The sequence below is a fragment of the Equus caballus genome, chromosome 1, assembly GCF_041296265.1.
Source record: "Equus caballus isolate H_3958 breed thoroughbred chromosome 1, TB-T2T, whole genome shotgun sequence".
Classification (NCBI taxonomy): Eukaryota; Metazoa; Chordata; class Mammalia; order Perissodactyla; family Equidae; genus Equus; species Equus caballus.
Genome location: NC_091684.1, coordinates 156,355,711 through 156,366,664, shown reverse-complemented (window position 1 = coordinate 156,366,664; position 10,954 = coordinate 156,355,711).

Sequence of the window (10,954 nt, the reverse complement as noted above, 5' to 3'; positions counted from 1 at the left end):
AAGTAAACTGGGAAGCAAAGCGGGGGGAAGTATATTTAATTGGAGAAAATTAGCAATGCCTCCATAGACAAGATGGCATGTAAGAAGGGCTTTGAAAGATAGGGAGAATCTACCTATAAAGAGAAAAGGGAGTAGGGCATTTTAGGGACTATAAAAGCACGAGTAGGTGGTAAAGAATGAGATGGATTTAGGAAAAATGCTGAGTAATACAGTTCTTTCTTATCAAAGGATATTGAATAGGGAAACTGATGGATAAGCTTGGGTTAGGTTGACATTAGGTAACATTGTAAGGCTCTGAGTGCCAGACCAAGGCTTTCGTACACCTTTCAATTAAAAGATGCTTGTTTTGCCATGCAATCTGCCCTAAACCAGAGCGTCACTTTTGAGTACAAATGGCTGGATCTCAAGGGCTCCAGCAAAACAAGATCAGAAGATCTGTCTGACCAGGTTTCCATGAGTTCTTAGTTTTCTTAAATGCATGTGGGAAATTCTTTCTTTCCTTGATGATTTGTGTCCTATTCAGCAGTTGCCCCAGTGACACTCTTTACCACTGTTTATGAATGCAAACATTTTTATAACAGTTTTATTAAATATAATTCATAGACCATAAAGTTCATCCTTTTAAATTGTACAGTTCAGTGGTTCTTAGCACATTTACAGAGTTGTGCTACCATTGCCACTATCTAATTTTAGAACATTTTTATCACCCCCAAAAGAAACTCCATACCTATTAGCTATAACTTCCCCATTCTTCCTACCCCCCAACCCCTGGAAACCAGTAATTGACATTCTGTCTCTGTGGCTTTGTCTATTCTGGACCTTTCATATAAAAAGAATTGTAAGATATGTGGCTGTATGTAATTGTAAGATATGTAAAATATCAGGGTTCTCCAGAGAAATAGAATAAACAGGATGTATATATAGTTGTATATAAGAGGAAATTTATTATAAAAATTGACTCACATGGTCATGGAGGTGGAGAAGTCCTACAATCTGCTGTGTGAAAGCTGGAGAGCTAGGAAACCCAGTGGTATAATTCAGGCTGATTCTGAAGGCCTGAGAATCAGGGGAGCTGATGGTGTTACTCCCAGAGTAGGGAGGCCCAAGAACCAGGAGCACCGATCTCCAAGGGTGGGAGGAGATGGATGTCCCAGCTCAAGAAGACAGAGAATTTGCCCTTTCTTCACTTTTTTGTTCCGTTTGGGCCCCCAATGGATCGTATGATGCCCACCCACACCAGTGAGGGTGGATCTTTTCACTCAGTCTACTGAATAAAATGCTTATCTCTTGCAGAAACCCCCACACAGACACACCCAGAAATAATGTTTTACCAGTTGTCTGGGCATTTTTTAGGCCAGTCAAGTTGACACATAATATTAAACATCACGGTGGCCTTTTGTGTCTGCCTTCTTCCACTTAATATAATGTTTTCAAGGTTCATCCATGTTGTAGCATGTATCAGTACTTCATTCCTTTTTATGGTAGAATAATATTTCGTTGACTGGATACCACATTTTGCTTTTCCATTCTTCAGTTGGTGGGCAGTTAAGCTGTTTTCACTTTTTACCTTTTATGAATGATGCTGTTGAGAATAATCGTGAACACATTTTTGTTTGGACATATGTTTCATTACTCTTGGGCATATAGCTAGAAGTGGAATTGCTATTGTCATGGTAACTTTACATTGAACATTTTGTAGAACTTTCTACTGTTTTCCAAAGTGGTTGTACTATTATATAATCCCACCAACAGTGTATGATTTATGAGGTCTTAATTTTTTTCATATCTTTACCAAAACATGCTATTGTTGGTTTCTTTTTCAGTCATCCTAGTGTGTGTAAAGTGGTACCTTGTTGTAGTTTGTATTTGCATTTCTCTAGCGATTAATGATGATGAGTATCTTTTCATGTACTTGTTTTCGCCATTTGTATATTCTTTCAATAAATGCCTTTTCAAAATATTTGCTTGGCTTATTTGTCTTTTTATTTTTGAGTTGTATGAATTATTTTTATGTTCTCCATATAAGTCCCTTTTCAAATATATGATTTAAAAATATTTCCTCCAATTCTTTGGATTATGTTTTCACTTTCTCTGTGATGTCCTTCGAAACACAAAAATTATACATTTTGATGAAGTTCAGTTTATCTTTTTTTTTTGTCTCTTGTGCTTTTGGTATCATATCTAAGAAACTATTGTCTAACATAAGGTAAGAAAAGTTTATGTTTTCTTCTGAAAGTTTATAGTTTTGGCTCTTATATTTGGATCTATGATTCATTTTCACTTAAGTTTGTATATGATGTGAAGTAGGGGTCCAACTTAATTCTTTTACATGATTATCTAGTTTTCCCAGCACCATTTGTTGAATAAATTATTCTTTTCCCATTTAATTGTCTTGGCACCACAGATACAAATGTGTTTTAATGGTTACCATACATGTTTGAGCACATACTTACCCATAACTAAATTCATAGAGTTTTAGATTAAATATACTACTTTCCAAGTGAATGTTTATGGGAAATATGGAAGGCTTCATTCCTTGTATGTAAGTGTGGTGGCCTTAGAAATTGACATAAAAATTTGGTCTTGTCTGCGAACTAGGAAAGAGGACTCCTATTCAAATCCTGCAGGCTACTCTCTGTTTCAGAGTCTGCTTCTCAGACAATCCACCTGAGACATCTCTAATAAGGGGACAGGGCCTCTCAGTAGAGAGACTTACTCTTGGGAGAGCACCATTTGGAGCCCATGATCTCTGTGGACAGGCTGACTCAAAAAAGGGGAGGAAGGCTCCAGTTATACCTGCCCAGTTTCTCCTTCCAACCTCACTAATGACAGTGGAGTGAATGAGGGGATGTAGGCAGACCAGGATTGTAATGTTAACACATATTCATCTGTATGAAAGGAAACATAAGAGGTGGAGAATAAGTATTTTCCCCAAAACCATGTACCAAATACATCTGGCAAGGTGCTGGGCTCTGGTGCAGGTCTTAATTCTTTCCTGCCCACGTCCGCATCCCACCTTTCTAAGTTATTCAGTGAGGAGAATTGATATTCATCACCTTTACTTAGAGCTTTAAGATGAGGGTTTACCACATACACTCTATCATTGCTTCTTTATGTATCGTGATGCCTGTCATATGAACAGTCAGTCACCCCAGGTGATGAATGTTTCATTTCCTTTCACCAAAAACCAATTGACTCATGAACAGGCTCAAAGTAAAGGATAGCTTTGCTGGGAAACTTTGTTCTTTCTGTTTTTTGACCACCGTAGGCAAAAAGACCATTATTGCTGGATTTTTGGTCTAAATATACTGTAAATTTTGGATGGAAATTGATGGCTGTTCTATTTTCAGCCAAGAATTCGTTTCTGGGCCCTACGAAATGACATTTTTGGCTTTACTTTATATGGAGCCAAAGGGAATTGTTCATTAACATTTGCAAGCTGTTTCTTTGCATTCATGGTCTGATGAAAATGACTTGGGAGCCAAAAGATGTGAATTGCATTTCCATTTCTTTCATTGACTCCATGTGTGACCTTGGACAGAACTTTTAACTTCCAAGAACCTGTTTTCTCCTCTGTAAAATGGGGATAGAAACAACAGTGGACATTGGCTTCATTGCTTTGATTCCCATACAAAAATTTTATAAAGATTCTGTCACTCACTAATAAGGATATAATCAAGTGGCTCATATGAATAAAAATTGAAAAATAAAAGTTTCATATAAATGCAAGTTTTGATGGCTTGACTCACTTTAAGGAACATATACATTTCTGAAAATTTGGTATAAAGTATAACACATTGGTTTCTTTTCCATTTTTAGAATGATGTTGTATCCACATTTAAAACTGTTGACTTGGGCATGTAATAGTGATCATTAAATTATGTTTTTAGTAACATGGTTTCCTCGGAAAGCAGATGTGTCCTTTTTTCAACAATTCTGGTACAACGTTTTCTAATAACTCTGGGTTACAGTAGACTTTTGTTATGTATTGCTTTGTGTTTCAGAGGACAACATGATACCCAAGCCCATGTAATGACAATCTAGTTATTAAATAGTCCCACAGTATAAAACTCAGATAAAACAGACATATTCAGAGGTGGTTTTAGAAACTCTAAATACTTTTTAAAACAAAAAAATAATTCATTTCATGTTTTCTTTAAATAGCAAGCTCATCATTTCAACTACTTAACAAATTCAGAGTTTGCAAAACATTTAGGGAACACATCTGTCACCAGAACAAGGCACATTCTGCTCTCACATCATGAGATGAGAACAGCATTCAGATTGCTGCTGAGCCCTTGGGAGCAGGAGGGTCTCTTTAGATGCAGCATGTGGCTTTACTTCTCCCAAGTAAACTTTCATGATAAAGACAACCAGTGAATAACAGGAAAGCTCTTGGTTATTTCCTAGACCATACTGTAGCATTGACCTATTGAATCCAAAGAGGTTTATTTCAGCTTCTCTTCCATTTTGTGATCTTCCAGGATTGAGCACAGGATTGAGTTCTATCATTCTGCATATTACTTCAGTTGCATTAATTGTTTAATTAATTAATTGTTTAATTAATTAATTACATGTTTAGGTTAACCTTGGCTTTGCTAAAATAATGGCTACTTCAAGGGACTTTGTCCCTCTCACAAAGTGGCTCACAGAGTAGGTGAAGGTCAAGTGGAGGTTAAGTCATCTGCTCAGTAGTCACTATCAAATATAAAGACAGATTCATGGGTGCCCTCCTTGGTTATTTTATTTATCTGGTTGGAGAGGTGACCAAGGAATGTGAACTGAAAAGAAAAAAAAAGAAAACTTTCCCGGTGCTTCTAACATCCAGCCACGTATGAGAATGACTGTCTTGAAGGCCTCCATGAATTCAGCGTAAATGTTGCCTAAGAGATGGAGTGTCATCCTGTAGTCAGCACTGACCTTTTGAATCCCCATTCAACTTCATGTGGGCTTATTTCCTACTCGTGGTTCTGGTATGCAGCTGGTGCTTGGCCTCTTGACTTCTGTTTTGTATTGTACGCTATGAACACCATGTTTATACGTTTCCCCCATTTATGCCCTAACCCAAAATAATTTGAGAATTAGATCTGTATCCAAGTGCTTAGGCCATTTATTAATTTACTCTTTGAACACCTATTGAGTATATAACACGTTCCAAGCAGGTACATTTATTGCGGACATGAGAGGACAAAGGAGGGGGAACCCCCAACCACAGCAAGTCTCTATGCAGAAGGGGCATTAAATGGGGATGTTAGAGTGGGTAAAGTGGGAAGGGCAAAACAAAACAAAACAAAACAAAAAAGGCAGGATATCAAAAAGGTGAAGTTTTATTGACTCTTTATCCTCTTAACCTGTCGCACACTTTTGCACCACTTTAGATTGTGCAAATTCAGCAGTTCATATTGTCTTTCTTATTTTTAAAAAATTAAAGACTATTGTCTTGGTTATTGGGGATTACTTCAAATTCCTAATTCAAAGCTCTTAGGAAATATCAACATCAAGCAGAGCTTTGAAAGGCAACCCTTGAAAACCCTACCAGACTGAATAGCTCTGACGCTACTGTTATGTTCTGCTGTATGTAGAACATTAACCGAAGATTATTTTCAATCTGTGCCATCCTTTTATGTCTTCAGAATGGCATGCTCACATAATAGTCTTATTCTATAATGTTGTTTCTGCCATAATAGGCCACTCTTCCTATTAACCATGTCACCTACTGTAATAGCAATGGCAGTGATTGAGCTCCAAGTGAAATGTAAATCGGCTGACCTCTGAACTGGAACTGGTTTCTTGTTAGGTTAAATTAGCTAATATATTGACAAAACTACTCACAATCCAGACTCCTAGGTAGCTTTTGCAACGTCAGCCTGAGAGCTGAAGGCACTCTGGTCAGCAGGCGGCCGTGAGGGAGGTCTTAGGTTCTTGTCTTCCAGTAGCTGTGCCCTCGCGGAATTGATTGGCACTCCCATTATTCTGTGGATAATGAGATGAGATGTGCTGATCACAGCGGTTTATTGAGAACAAAAAGCCACACATTAGCAAACCACAATTATAATTAAAGGAAAAAGAGAAGAAAGCTTTGCATAAATAGTGCCAAAATTTCAGGGGACCCATCCTCAGAGGACAGAGACATCAAGATTCAAATTTGATGAGTAATTTTTCTAGGCCATGCGGCCCCAAATATATCATCTGACACAGATCTTCTTTTGATTTCCACTTAGGTTTAATGGTTGAATAATCATGGCTTATAAGATTATCTTTAATAACAGTCACAGCAGACAGTTTATTAGCAGATTCTGCGGGCTGCAGGGTTGTCATTTGCTGTTATAGTGATTGTCTGTTTTAAATATCACAGCTGTTGGTGTTTTTATTTATTTATTCATGATTTGATTCCTGCCTCTCCCACATCTCTGATGCTCAAAGGCAGGCTATTTTCCCTTTCTCTTTGAATTGTGAAAGGCTGCTGTGACAACCCCTAGCCCGGGCCATGGAGTGTCACACAATGTCCTGTGGTGACAAACAAAAAGCCACGTCTTCCCAAATCCGGCAGGGCTCTTTATGAGAGCTGCGACTTCTTGTGGGGGGGCTTTCTCTGTCAGTGAGTGGCGGGCATGAATGGAATCCTATCAGGGCCTCTGGGCCAGTGAAGACCCTTCTTCATGTGTTTCTTGGCCAGGAGAGTGGAACCAGTAGGAGAAATGTAAATGCCCAGGCCTCCACTTTCCTATGCAAAATTAGATACCACTGTGAATAAACATAAGAAGCACTGTAAGCTGCAGTTTCTAAATTCAGCTGAAGAGAAAGCTTGGTCATACGTAATACATAGCATCTTTCATCGAGTTGTGGGGGGACAGGCTTGTATTGAACAGCTGACATTATTTCATTTGTCTTCAGAAAGGCCCTGTGAGGCAGAGTATATATAGTGATACGATTTTGCAAAGAGAAACTTTGGGGCCTCACACATTCTCAGCACGACTGGAATTAGGCATGGAAATTAGAGAAGGCTGCTGCTGCTGGGTGGCTGATTTGAGGAGCCTGAACGTGCCCCAAATACCCAAATCCTGCCCACTCCCCCGAGGAAATACACCATACTCTATAAATCCCCTGAGGAAATAAAGCAATGTCTCCTCATGGTGGATAGGAGGTGGACAAAATCAGATGTTCCACAACGTAAGCCCATAATGTGATTCCCCTGGACGGAGCGCCCATGGAAAGTATATAACTCATCTCAGTTCATTTCCTTTGAGCAGGCTTCCATCCCTGGTAGGCCAGTAAAAGCAGAGAAGAAGGATGTAAGAAAAGAGTGAGGAAGGAAAACAGAAGGCACATCTCACCCATTTCTTGATCTCAAGAGGGACACGTTTTGCCCTCCACATACTCTAGAAGGTATCTGCCAGTTTCTTGCCAAGTTCAGCAAAAAGGAGAATCAGAAGACTTCTGTGCCCGCTGTTGCTTCGGGAAAGGGGATACCACAAACTGCAAAGAGGCAATCACCCTCTCCTTTACTACCAGCAGCAGATTTTTGTTTTAGCTTCCCTGCCTTTCAGTAAGTGCTTCTGTAAAATAACAGTAAAAGCTAACGTGCAATAATATTTCAGAAGTTAATGGTGGGTGCTGAGGATTATGGAGCACTTTAATTTTTACTGTTGCTTTGCTAATATCTTTATCAAAATAATGAGCACCAGAAAGTGGTATCGATTGGTAAGCAGAGCCAGAGCCAGAACTCAGCGCTGAGAGCCTTTCCACCTGTCTGGCTCCAGATGCACTCCCCAAAGTCAGGTTGAATTCAGACCCTTTTAACAGGTGAGAAGTGCCTCCTACTACCCATGAAAAACCCATTTCAGTATCAGCATCATCATTCCTCACATATGTGCTTCATAATGATTCTCAAACTCTGTCTCTAAAAATCTCTGGGAGTCTGCAAGCGGGGTGCCAATGTTCTAAGGCTCAAGTCCAACAATTAGTCATTGTGGACATAATAGAAATGTAATAGACATAATGTTAATGTAGCAGATATGGTTTTTGTTTTATTTTAAGCTGCTTTGCCCATAAATGTTTATTAAGTCTTTGGCACTTGATGATGTTTGCTTACTAATGAACATTTGCCAGTATTTACCCGTTTAAACAATTTGTTGAATGCATCATAAAATCCTGTTGACTCTACTTTGATATAGCCAGCATTCAACTAATTTTCCTCATGGACACACCTCCTACTTTGGTCTGAGCCACAAAAACTGTGGCAATCACCTTCTAACAGGTCTTTTTGTTTCTGTCTTTGCTACTGCATAGTCTATTCTCCACATAGCAGCCAGAATGAGCCTTTGAAAATGGTCAGCTATGTGACTGTTGCTCACAATTCAGCAATGGCTCCCCATTTCACCACAGAGGAAAGCACAAGTCTTTATAATGCCTTACAATGCCCTACATGGCCTGGCCCTCCCTGACCTTGCCTCCTCCTCTTCCTTTCACACACACTGCTCCAGGTTCTTTGGCCTCCTGGCTGCTCTTTGTATGTGCCAGGTAGCCTTGCACCTTTGGGCCAACGCCCTATTTTTCTGCCTGGAAGGCTTTGCCCGTGAATATCTGCTTGCTTCAAATAATTACTTCTTTCAAGTTTTTGCTCACTTCTCACCTTCTCAATGCAACCGCACTGTTTACCATCGCACCTGTTTCCCTTTCCAACCCTCCCTCCCTCTCTCTCTGCTCTGCTTGTTTCCCATCTCTTCTATTCCCTTCCAGTATTTTAACCCATTTGAATTGGAATGTCAGTACTGTGAGGACTGGAATCTTGGTTTTTTACTGTATTTCCTGACTTCTAGTAAGAGCTCTAGAAATATTTATTGAATAGATGAAGGTCTATTATGTGCCAAATCCTACTACATTCTGAAGATACAAGAATTAACAAGATGTGCATGCTTGCTTATGGTTAGTGGGGAAGACATATAATTAACAAGCAGATACAGGAAAAAGAAGAGAACAAAATAGCAGATGAATAATAATGGAAGAAATCATCAAGGAACAATTAGGCTGAGTCCAAGAGTTTTCTGTGTGTCTATGTGTACGTGTGTGTGGCACGTGCTCATAGTTGTGATCTCATTCTGCATTCACTTGTTATATTTTCTCCCGTAAAAATGGTTCCTCTAATACAATTCAACACATCAGTATTCACTGGGATCTCTAAGGAGCACTATGACTTTCAGGTGCTCCATACCTGAGGAAATTTAAAAACTGCTTTTTGACTGTGTGATGATTTTGAAGGGTGTTCACATATTTTTCTCATCTGATCATCAGAACAACCTTCAAAATGCAATTCTTATGTGTTATCTTCTTTAATATGTTCTCCCTGTTTTGACTTTCAAGCTTTAAGCGATGACATTTAAGGTAAATTAAGATGCCTACAGCTTCTATGAGATTCTTATACGTTGCCGTTGGTGCTGTGGCTGCCACCCTGTGTTCATTTTTCTTTTCTTTTTTTCAATTTCGGTCCATCATTATGGGTCTTTCTCTCTAAGTGAGATTAAATTCTGCAATAATTGGTAGAACTGGAACAAGTGCATCTTAATAGAAACTTTTGTTTTCTTCCTGTGCAGTCAGCTGGACCCCAGACACTGGATCATCCTCTCTTCCAATTCCGGGGGCATTTATGCTGTAATGATTGTGTAAAAGGCATAGTTTAAGTAGTCGTAGGAAATACAAAGATGAATCAAATAATATCCTTGTATCAAGAGCTTGTGGTTGAGGAGAGGTGTCAATGGTGTCAGCAGTGGTGGAATACGCTGTGTACAGGTTCCTTTGTGTGTGTGTATAATTTTTAAATCAACTTTCCATTTTAGAATAGACTTAGATTTACATGAAAGTCATGAATATGGAATAGAGAACTCTGATATATCCCACACCCAGTTTTCCCTATTATTAACATTTTGCATTATTATAGTACATATTATAGCTAATGAACCAATATGGATACATTATTATTAAGTGAAGTCCACACTATATTCAATTTTTCTTTCTTTTTTAAAATTACTGTCTTTTCTCTGTTCCAGGATCACTTCCAGAATACCACATTACATTTAGCCATCATGTCTCCTTAGGATCCTCTTGGTTGTGACAGTTTCTCAGACTTTCCTTGTTTTTGATGACTTTGACAGTTTTGAGCAGTACTGGTCAGGTATTTTGAAGAATGTCCCGCAACTGGGTATGATGTTTCCCTCATGATTAGACTGAAGTTATAGGTATCAGGGAAGAGGACAAAAGAAGTAAAGTACCACTTTCATCGCATTACATTAAGAGTGGCTTGCTATCAACAAGGCGTATCACTGTTGAGGTTGACCTTGATCACCTGACTGCAGCAGTGTTTTCAAAGTTTCTTCACTGCAGTTCCTGTGATTTTTATGTACCCTTTACTTTGACCAAATCAGGATTGTGTAGAAGCTTCCTTGGACTTTCTGTTTCAAGTCTAGCCTCTTCAACTCCTGAACCAGCTCACCTTCCTCGCATTTCCAAGATTTTCTATAGATTTTTTTTGTCTTTTTTGTGGGCCAGATACTTGTTTGATGTCACCCATGGAGAAATATCCATTTTGGAAGTGGAGGGTGCTTTTGTTTTGTTTGTTGTTTTTAATTAGTGACTCAGGTTATCTTTGAAGTTAAACATCTTAGTTTAAGAGCAACCAAGCTAAGGAATGCGAAAAAGAAGACTAACAATTAATTTTATGGATTCACAAAATTGTAAAATAAAAGTAGCTTGATTTCAAGTTAGAGATACAATGCACATGTGTTGTTTAAAAAGTTAGAAAACAGAATTTTAGAAAAAAAGAAACAAAAACCACCTGTAATTACCAAGAGATAATTACGGCTATCAATTGATTACCTTCAGTCATTTCTTTTACATTTCTATATGTGTGTATATTTATCCGTGTACCTATATACCAATTTTATTTTGATTTTTTGGGATG